The sequence below is a fragment of the Bos indicus genome, chromosome 1 (assembly GCF_029378745.1).
Source record: "Bos indicus isolate NIAB-ARS_2022 breed Sahiwal x Tharparkar chromosome 1, NIAB-ARS_B.indTharparkar_mat_pri_1.0, whole genome shotgun sequence".
Classification (NCBI taxonomy): Eukaryota; Metazoa; Chordata; class Mammalia; order Artiodactyla; family Bovidae; genus Bos; species Bos indicus.
This window is the reverse complement of record NC_091760.1, coordinates 30373911-30383400: the sequence shown is the minus strand read 5'-3', so window position 1 is coordinate 30383400 and position 9490 is coordinate 30373911. Positions and strand designations below refer to the sequence as shown.

The following is a 9490-nucleotide window of genomic DNA, read 5'->3' as shown; positions in this document are numbered from 1 at the left end:
TTTTTTATGCAAAGGTAACAGATAAGAAAGACATGAAATCAAGAAACGGAGCTCCAACAACAAGAATCAAGTAAGGGGAATTTCTGGCATCACCCTTGCATAGCAAGCCTAGTAAATTAGGAGTCAACACTGGAGCAGTAAGATAAGAATCTGTTCTGGGGGGAATCTGCTGGAGGAAAAATTATATAGTGGGAAAATAATCTGATACATTTGATCATGCAGAAAACTGTACTGAAGGCTGTTGGAGGTTGTGAGAAGAACTGATACATAATAAAGTAGACAAATGAGAACAATAACAAAATTATTGACTCTAGGGAAAAATTATGCAGAAAAGGGAACAGTTATGTTCCTTGGCTCTACAGTGAATAGCATTTAATCATAAAAACTAAATATAACTTTAACTTCAAACCGGGACATGCTTGTATTGGACTAATGGAGGGAAAACAGAGAGGAAGCCAGAGAGACCTACTCCTTGTCTGCCATAATAGGAAGTCAACAGAGGAGACCAAAACTGTACATTAATACATCAAGAACTAGAAATATTATTATACTGTTTAGAATATGAATACAAACACACAGAAGAAATGGTTAAAAAGAATTGCAAGGCAGAGAATGGTGGTAGTGGTGGTGGTGGTTAGTTGTGAAGTCTTGTCTGACTCTTTACAACTCCATGGACTGTAACCTGCCTGTAAGACTCCTCTGTCCAGGGAATTCTCCAGGCAAGAATACTGGAGTGGGTAGCCATTGCCTTCTCTAGGGGATCTCTCCAACCCAGGGATTGAACCAACATCTTCTGAGTCTTCTGCATTGCAGGCAGATTCTTTACCCCTGAGCCACCTGGGAAGCCCAAGTCAGAGAATAAGAAAGGGCAAGCCAGAGAAGTCTGTTTTGTTAGAAGTAAGATTTTAATACTATTCTTGTTTATTAACTGGGTATGTATTATTGATACTTTAAGTGCTTTTTTTAAAATAAAACTACAAAATAGTATATATGGTATTAATGTTATTTATGCAAACTTTATAAAATTTAATATATGAAAGCTTTAGTATTGGGAGTGATAAAGCCAGAGGTGACTTTTTGCTCTTACCACAACATAGTGTATCAGATGAGGTAAGAAAAGGGCTGTGATCATATTTAATATTTCCCAATGCTCCAGGAAATATCTGTAACCCTCTAAACATACCTCTCATACAAACCTACCTTTGCATATTTATGGAATTAATTGTTCAGGGCTCTAATGAGTTGAAAGTCTGAGGAAAATCAACTTGCACCTTGATTTTAGGTCCTCTTTGCTTTATTTCCTATATATATATATTTTTTTCCTTTTCTTTTCCTTTTGGGTTCTGGTTTTTCCTAAAAAAAAAAAAACAAAAACAAACCCTCACTGCATTGTCTGGGCTATCTACATCAATATAGAATTCTGTTCTGTTTTGTTTTCAGACCATGCTGTATCTCTCCACCAGGGAAATCTACACTTGAAATGGTGCTATGAAGAAATGAGGACATCAGGGAGAAAATGTGCGAAGGTAGGAGAGCAGTGATCAAGGAGCACAGTTAGGAGGTGGAAATGAAGAGACAGGGAACAGCAATCACTTTACCTCAGGCTACAGTCAGTGACTAACAGAGTAATAGAAGACAGAGAGGAAAGGCACTACAGATTTATCACAAATACAACTGCTTAGAGAAACCTGGGGAGACACCAGGCATCTTTTTTTCTGTCTCTTTAAACATTTTATTTAATTAAAGAAATAAAATCTTCTCACCAGAGATTTTTAAAGATCCTTGTCTTTCAGATCCCCAATAATTTCAGGAGTTCTAAACTGTCAGAAACATACCACGATCTCAAAAACAGCTTTCCCCACCGACCTACCAAAAACAGAGGGTCTGGTAGGGAAGTAAATTTCAGCCTTTAGTTATGGCTACTCTGGCTTTTCCAGGCTTATTTCTTCTTCAGACAAATTCCATTCCCCCAGAAGCTACTCTATCAAGAGCTTCTCAACCATGCTATTAATGTGAAAATGAAAAATCTGCTTTATAGAGGCAGCATTCATGGGAAGAAGCATGCTGGCTCACTGAGCTTCTAAGACTCTTGATTACCTGGAATTCCTGAAGCCTCTGCAGTCGTTAATGTACCTCTTGCAAAATAATGAGATTTCAACCTTTTCCAAACAAAGTGGCTTTGCTTTTCCTTAGACCAACTCTTGCACACATTTTACATTTCTAACTCTAATTTCCTCTGGCCTTCTTCCCAGCAATCCCTACTTGCATTCTACCTGCCATTTGCTTTTACTCTAGAAACCAAAATAACAATAATTATTCTATCAGATAACAGGTGATGTTTCCAAATATATAGTAGAAAAGGAATGCTGTTCTTTTATTACTCTGAATCAAAATAATATGTTGGTTAGTTCAAAGTAGGAAATTATATAAGTTAACTTTTTAAATTATCAATAATTAAAAGAAATATGTGAGTCAGGAGGATCTTTGGGGCTTCCCTGGTGGCTCAGACAGTAAAGAAATGCCTGCAATGTGGGAGACCTGGGTTTTATCCCTGGGTCAGGAAGATTCCCCCGGAGAAGGGAATGGCTACCCACTCCAGTATCCTTGCCTAGAGAATCCCATGGACAGAGAAGCCTGGAGGGCTACAGTCCATGGGGTCAGCAAGGGTGGGACACGACTGAAGCTACTAACAATAGGAGGATCTTTAAGGTAGCTAAAGTTTGCCAGAGTAGCTTACCTTGATTTCAGAAAAGAGAAAGTTTTTACTGATTTCTAATATTTGTAGTCTTCATAGCATATCACAATAGGCTTAACTTTCCTTCTATATATTGGAGAAAAAAATAGCCCTGTAGATAAAAATTCGGTCTTACTATCTGAAATCTCTTTGCCAAGGCAGAGAACTTTCATTGAATTTCTATTTTGGGGACTCCTTAAAGTTTTTACATTTCTTATGGTGATTTATCAGGATGTTTGCTCTTTCTCTAGTAGAGATCATGAATCCCAGAAGCACACATTATACAAATGAAACACTTCCTCACCTTGAGCATGTAGCTAAAATAAGTTCTTAACAAAGCAGCTGAGTCTCCTAGTCTGCTGTTGTAGCATTTATAATTCTTTCAAGTTTGAAAGAATAACCAAAAGAGTGGCTTTTTTCTACCAGACACTGTCTTTACTCTTAATGCCTCCATTTTTCTGTATTGATTTCCACTGTTACTACCAATTTAAATATGGACTAGTTTTAGAACAAGAAATATATCAAACTCCTTCAACGTGTACAACAGAGTTTTTAACATAGAAAATAAATCTGAACTTATGAGAAAAAATTATCAAACCTAATTGATAACCTGAAAAATACTGGAGGAAATGGTTGATCAGTGCTGATGTCCAATCACAAAAATATCCTACTTTTTTTATTTACTGGGTTTTTGTAGAAACTGATATTTGTAAGTCCCAAGATATAGCAGGCATAAAATGCACAAGATTATTATATTAAAATCTTTAGAATGTTAAATTTTATTCTTCTGATTCTATTGTTAGGTATATAACAAAATTTGATATTTTGTACACAAATGGATGCTCTAACTCATTGGAAAAGACTCTGATGCTGGGAGGGATTGGAGGCAGGAGGAGAAGGGGACGACAGAGGATGAGATGGCTGGATGGCATTGCCGACTCAATGGACATGAGTTTGGTGATGGACAACTCTGGGAGTTGGTGATGGACAGGGAGGCCTGGCGTGCTGCAATTCATGGGGTCACAAAGAGTCGTACATGACTGAGCGACTGAACTGAACTGAACTGAACTGAACTCTCTATCATGGTGAGAGAGCACAGTTCCACATAGTTTAATTTTCTAGATAACTGAAGATTATAATACCATAACATTGTTAAATTATTTTCTTATGCATGTGTGCAGACTAAGTTGCTTCAGTCATGTCTGACTCTGTGTGACCCCATGGATCAGAGCCCACCAGACTTCTCTGTCCATGGGATGGATGCTCCAGACAAGAATACTGGAGTGGGTTGCCATGCCCTCCTCAGGGGATCTTCAAACCCAGGGATTGAACTCGCATTTCTTATATCTCCTGAATTGGCATGTGGGTTCTTTACTACTAGCGCCACCTGGGAAGCCCCAAATTATTTTCCTATAGGTCCTATAAATTTACAACTATAACACAAATACACAATAACATCTTTCTATTTTTCCTCTGTGATAACCTTATTTCCCTCTTCTCCATTTCTGAAGATCAAGGATATTTATTCTTGCAAATTCAAGAGTAGACATGATTGCTTCGAATTTAAATCTCTTTGCGACCACGGTGCGGTCAATACAGTATTTGTCACCTCCCTTTTCACCTTTCCGTCTCCATGGATGGCTGTGGCTCCAGGGAAAGTTAACATAACAGCATGGCAAAGAGGCAGAGCTGTTTGGCATGGGTCGGTGAAGTAACAGAGGAGTGCTGCAAAAAATCTGTGGTCCTCTCCATCCTCTGTGGCCTATACTGAGTGTGCCTCACCCCTATTCATCTAGTGAGGATGACTGAGGTCTTGCCATGGACTTCAGTTTTCAGGTACACTCATTCTGCATCCTTTTCACTCCAAATACATTCACTTCAATAGTCATGCTTGTTTTCCCTGCCCACTGCTGAGGCATGTAATACCAAACCATGTGACGCTGCTCTCAGGCCCACAGTCAGCGCTACTAAACCTCTCAGGCATCATGTTGAGTGTGAGGTTTCTGCAACACTTGCTGTTTTCCTGCATGCAGGAACTCAGCATACCTAACTCTAATCACATCTTCTCCAAATTTTCCTCTCAATCCTCCTGGTCAATGTCTTAACCTCCTTGGGAGCTCTTACATCATCCTGAAGTTCTCCTTGCTCTGATTTATGCTACAACCAGATCGGAGTCCTCTACACTGTGGCTCTTGATATTTTCACCACCCAAGCTTTTGGAAATAAAAGTGCCTACTTTGTATCAAAAATAACAATTAAAATTGCAGGGAGGGTGGCATTCAAGTTCATAGTCTCTGATGGAGTATTTTAAAAATCATCTTAAGATTTAAAACAGAAAAATTACTTTTTTTTTGTCCTAGACTTTACCTCTCTGTGTTGTCACTCAGTCATGTCTGACTCTTTGAGATCCCCATGGACAGTAGCCATCCAGGCTCCTCTGTCTATGGAATTCTCCAGGCAAGAGTACTGGAGTAGATTACCATTAGCTTCTCCAGGGGATATTCTCAATCCAGGGATAAAACCCGGGTCTCCTGCATTGCATGCAGATTCTTTACCATCTGAGCTACTGGGGAAGACCAGACTATATCAGTCCTCCCCCTTAAGCAATGAATATCCTTTTGTCAGTGAAGGTTGCAATGCAATTATCAACATAATGATGATGGTGACAATTATGTAAGAAACAAAAAAAAATCTGCTAAAAAAATCCAAATACTATCCCATGATAACAACCAGCTTTAAATAACAAGCTCTCTTGGTATAACTATTCTCTGCTTTTTAAGATAAAATCATTTATCCTTCTATCTACGACTTAAGATCAGTTCTAGTTACTTCCTTAAAAATGGGTTTTCTGTGATTATGATGTCTTACTTTAATTTGGAAAACTCAGAAGTGGACACAGGACTGGAAAATGTCAGTTTTCATTCCAATCCCAAAGAAAGGCAACGTCAAAGAAAGTTCAAACTACTGCACAATTGCACTTAACACACAGGCCAGCAAAGCAATGCTCAGAATTCTCCAAGCCAGGCTTCAACAGTATATGAACTATCAACTTCCAGATGCTCAAGCTGGTTTTAGAAAAGGCAGAGGAATCAGAGATCAAATACCAACATCAACTGGATCATCCAAAAAGCAAGAGAGTTCCAGAAAAACATCTACTTCTGCTTTATTGACTATGCCAAAGCCTTTGACTGTCTGGATCACCACAACTGTGGAAAATTCTTAAAGAGATGAGAATACCCGACCACCTGACTTGTCTCCTGAGAAATCTGTATGCAGGACAATAAGCAACAGTGAGAACTGGACATGGAAGAAGAGAATGGTTCAAAATCAGGAAAGGAGTATGTCAAGGCTGTATATTGTCACCCTGCTTATTTAACTTATATTCAGAGTACATCATGAGAAATGTCAGGCTGAATGAAGCACAAGCTGGAATCAAGATTGCTGGCAGAAATATCAATAACCTCAGATATGCAGATAACACCACCTTTATGGCAGAAAGCAAAGGAGAACTAAAGAGCCTTTTGATGAAAGTGAAAGAGGAGAGTGAAAAAGTTGGCCTAAAGCTCAACATTCAGAAAACTAAGATCATGGCATCTGATCCCATCACTTTATAGCAAATAGATGGGTAAACAATGGAAACAGTGAAAAACTTTATTTTCTTGGGCTCCCAAATCACTGCAGATGGTGTCTGTGCCATGAAATTAAAAGATTCTTAATCCTTGGAAGAAAAGTTATGACCAACCTATACAGCATATTAAAAAGCAGAAACATTACTTTGCCAACAAAGGTCTGTCTAGTGAAAGCTATGTTTTTTCCAGTTGTCAAGTATGGATGTGAGAGTTGGACTCTAAAGAAAGCTGTTGCTGCTGCTGCTAAGTCACTTCAGTCATGTCCAACTCTGTGCAACCCCATAGGCGGCAGCCCACCAGGCTCCCCTGTCCCTGGGATTCTCCAGGCAAGAACACTGGAGTAGGTTGCCACTTTCTTCTCCAATGCATGAAAGTGAAAAGTGAAAGTGAAGTTGCTCAGTCGTGTCTGACTCTTAGCAACCCCATAGACCAGTCTACCAGGCTCCTCTGTCCATGGGATTTTCCAGGCAAGAGTACTGGAGTCAGGTGCCATTGCCTTCTCCGAAAGAAAGCTGAGCACTGGAGAATTGATGCTTTTGAACTGTGGTGTTGGAGAAGACTCTTGAGAGTCTCTTGGACCACAAGGAGATCCAACCAGTCAATCTTAAAGGAAATCAGTCCTGAATATGCATTAGAGGACTGATGCTGAGGCTGAAACTCCAATACTTTGGCCACCTGATGTGAAGAACTGATTTATTGGAAAAGACCCTGATGTTGGGAAAGACTGAAGGTGGGAGGAGAAGGGGACGACAGTGGATGAGATGGTTGTATGACATCACCAACTTGATGGAGACGAGATTGAGTAAGCTCCAGAAGTTGGTGATAGACAGTGAAGCCTGGTGTTCTCCAGGCCATAGGGTCTCAAAGAGTCACATACGACTGAGCAACTGAACCGAACTTCAATTTCTTACTCTACCATGTATTGATTTGGCAAATAACAACTCTATAATATACAATAGTTGTCAGGAATTAGGAAAAATAGTTCAAATAAAGTGCCTAGCACAGGACCTCCACAGAAACGCTCAATAATTGTTAGCTATTTTTGTTTGGGGTTTCCAGGGTGGCTCAGTGGTAAAGAATCTACCTGCAATGCAGGAGACATAGGCAATATGGGTTTGATCCCTGGGTCGGGAAGATGCCCTGGAGGAGGACATGGCAACCCACTTCAGTATTCTTGCCTGGAGAATCCCATGGACAGAGAAGCCTGGCGGGCTACAGTCCATCGGGTCACAAAGAAATAGACATGACTGAAGCAACTTGGCACACATGCATTTTGTTTCAAAATTATTAGCTATGCAGAGGATTTTTCAGAGTGTACTGAATGTAGGTCCCTATTTTGAAGAGAGTTACATGGCTTTGCTGTTTGAGTTTTCTTCTAATCAGGATTGGCTGCTATTCTGCTTTTTTTTTTTTTTTTTCAGATTTAGAGATGAAGCAGAACAAGCAGAGACTAATTAAGTAAGAATGAACGCCTTGGATTTGAGGCTATTTGTATAAAAATAAAATAGTCTCTAAAGAGCAATTTGGATACCAGAGTAAAGATTAGGTGATGCTTTTATTTTGTTTATCATAATTTTGGGATTATTTATTTTTATTTTTTTAATTTCATTAAAACTCTATTTTGGTGGCTGATTTTTTAGTGCCATCTAAAATTTTGAGCCCAAGGTAGAATCATCTAATCACAACCTTGTTGGGTACTTCAGAAGAACCATGGGTAGAATTAGAGTAAGTAGGAAAAGAAGCTTATCTTTTCATGATACATCAGGATCAATTCAGTTCAGTCACACAAGCATGTCCAGTTCTTTGTGACCCCCATGGACTACAGCACTCCAGGCTTCCCTGGCCATTACCAACTCCCGGAGCTTTCTCAAAGTCATGTCCATTGATCAGTGATACCACCCAACCATCTCAATCTCTTTGAACCCCTTCTCCTCCTGCCTTCAATTTTTCCCAGCATCAGGGTCTTTACTAATGAGTCAGCACCTCGCATCAGGTGGCCAAAGTATTGGAGTTTCAGCTTCAGCATCAGTCCTTCCAACGAATATTCAGGACTGAGTTCCTTTAGGATTAACTGATTGGATCTCCTAGCAGTCCAAGGGACCCTCAAGAGTCTTCTCTATTTAAATTTAAAAATTTAAAAGCATCAATTCTTTGGCACTCAGCTTACTTTATGGTCCAACTTTCACATCTGACTACTTGAATAACCATAGCTTTGACTATACGGATCTTTGTTGGCAAAGTAATGACACACCAGGATAAGATTTCCAAACTCAAATATCTTCATGGCCAAAAAGGTGATATAAGTAATTCAAGTAGTTTGAGATAAGATGGCAGTGTGTAGGGCCTATGATTGAAGCAAACATTTGAAAATTTGAAGACATTCAAATTCAGATTTTTAAAGACACTGCTGCTGCTGCTGCTGCTAAGTCGCTTCAGTAGTGTCCGACTCTGTGCAACCCCATAGACAGCAGCCCACCAGGCTCCTCTATCCTTGGGATTCTCCAGACAAGAACACTGGAGTGGGTCGCCATTTCCTTCTCCAATGCATGAGAGTGAAAATGAAAGTGAAGTCACTCAGTTGTGCCCGACTTTTAGCGACCGCATGTACTGCAGCCTACCAGGATCCTCCGTCCATGGGATTTTCCAGGCAAGAGTACTGGAGTGGGGTGCCATTAGCCAGCCACTTTTTTTGAAAAAAAAGACCAAGGCCTAAAATTTTGTGACACAGACTTAAAAGATTGGTCTTACACTCACCACAAGTCAGGAAGGGCTAGGATAGATTTTCTACAGTTTGACTTTTGCAGTTGAATTTGCCACTACTGGAATAATGCTAAATCCCCCAGAGTGCTGAGGCTGGAAATAAAGATTTGCATTATTTGCATGTCACTGTGTGACTTCCATGGGCTCTTAAGAGAGGTTGCCAGATCTATATTTATCATTAGTCATTAATGTCTTCTGTCTACCCACTTGCTGTTCAGTATATCGTATTAGGAACTAAGAAAAACAAAGTTAATGAACAGTAAGATTTTTCTTTTTTAAATCAAAAATGTAGTTCTAAGTGAAGCCCTAAAATTTTCTTTTATAGGTCAAATTGAAAATATTTGCAACCAAGGACATTTTACCACTT

The 9490-nt window shown here is 39.5% G+C and overlaps 1 long non-coding RNA gene across 2 annotated transcripts in view; it reads right to left on the bottom strand.

The window, feature by feature from the left end:
• Positions 1–9490, bottom strand: part of LOC109563864 (uncharacterized) — a 95432-nt gene that overhangs the window by 17842 nt on the left and 68100 nt on the right. For both annotated transcript variants that reach the window (XR_011565883.1, XR_011565885.1), the window contains one exon: positions 1201–1353. This is a non-coding gene — a long non-coding RNA (uncharacterized lncRNA). The remainder of the gene's footprint in view (positions 1–1200; positions 1354–9490) is intronic.